Below are 1,684 nucleotides of genomic sequence, written 5' to 3' on the forward strand. Positions count from 1 at the left end.
CCCCCCCCCCCCCCAGCCCCCTCCCACGCGCCGGGGCCCTCGAGTGACGGCCTGACAAGGTGTGCCGAGGTCTGTCCCCACGCCGCCCGCCAGCAGCGCGGCCGCCGTTACCGTGATTTATTTATGAGCAGCGGGTCCGACTTTCCGTCCCTATCTCTCCCCGACGGAAAAGAAAGAAATAACGACGGAAACGAAACAAACTCGCGGGTGGCCTCAGAAATCCTCCCGACCGCAAAACCCTCCAAACCCGAGGGCGGAGGCGATGCCGGGGCAGCGTTTGGGGAGGATGCGCTCCCAGCGCACCCCGCAGCCCAGCCCCGCCGGCTCCGGACCACGCCGGGCACGGAGTTGGCAAACCACCCCCTTCTTTTGGGTTTTTTTGGTTTGTTTGGGGTTTTTTTTTTCTCTTTTAAGGAGAAGGGATCATCACCCGCGGAGAGGAAGGTGCTGCAGAATGGGTGCCACGGCACTGCGGGTGGAAAGCCAGAGCACAAAGGCGGTCCGGTCCCTCGGTACCGGAGCCTGCACCAAACACCCGCCCCGAGGAAAGCGCCAAGTCGGAGACTCCTTAAAAAGACTTTCTGCGGGGAGGAAACCTCATTCCTTCACATGCAAAATCCCCTCCGCTTCATTTCTCTGCAGCGCGCAAACGACTTTCCCAGCGGCGATTAATCAATGCCCCCCCGCTCCAGCCCCTTGGCCAGAGGCTGCCGGCACCCGGGCACGGTTCCCGCAGGCTTTGGCAGAAGTTTTTACTTCGGTGAGATTTGCAAAACAATATTCATAAATAATCCTCGGGATTACAGTTTCAACGATCCCGTCTGCAAAGCTGGAGCTGTCAGGGGGAGATTCCCCCAGGCTCGGCTCCCCAAAATCTCGCTGAAGTGGATGCTGTAAGACACGGTCCCTGCTAAAATAAGGAGGCTGGGCAGCGGTTAAACAGAGAGGAAAATCTGCGGTTTAATAGCGATTAGAAATGAAAATGTCGAGTATTTTCATCGCGCACAGGATGAAATATCGAGGTGCTGCTGGGGGGTGACCCCGGCGCGGGCAGCGGGGCTGAATCCCCCTTGGGAAGGTATTCCCGGCCCAGGGGCAATACTCTTTCGCCCCGGGGAGCCGGGCACACGTGTAACCGGCGCAGGATCGGGCCCCAGCCCTGTCACGCCGTGAAACCCGCGGGCCGGGAGCTGGCCGCGGCCGCAGGGCTCGGCGCTGGAGCCGCGGGGGAATTGCAGAGCGATGGAAACTTTTACAGCAGCCCACCCCCACTTACTTTGTTCCTGCCACTAATTTTTGCGCTTAAATAAATAATAATAATAAAATCTCGTTGGATTATTTCCTGATATACGTCAGTTAGTACAGAAATGGCAATGTCACCGGCAAGAGAGTTTGGTGGCACCCGGAAGGGCCAAGCCAGGGAGCTTTGCTGGGGCGATTGCTGCTCCAGGGTGATTTAGGCACCTCATTTCTCCTTGAACCGGTAGGGCTTCGGGGCCATAAAAGTGACCCTGCGGCTGGGAACCGGAGGCGTTATTCGGTCGCAGGGGGACGGTCAGGATTCGGCCGTGGTGGGACAGACTCTGGCTGTCCCTGCACCGGCGCAGGCTCTGTGCTGCTGACGGGGATTTTTCTTCCCCTCTGCCGCGGTGAAATACGGTTAAACGTGCCCGCCTGCGCCCCC

The sequence above is a fragment of the Pygoscelis adeliae genome, unplaced genomic scaffold (genome assembly GCF_000699105.1).
Source record: "Pygoscelis adeliae isolate BGI_AS28 unplaced genomic scaffold, ASM69910v1 Scaffold402, whole genome shotgun sequence".
Lineage (NCBI taxonomy): Eukaryota > Metazoa > Chordata > Aves > Sphenisciformes > Spheniscidae > Pygoscelis > Pygoscelis adeliae.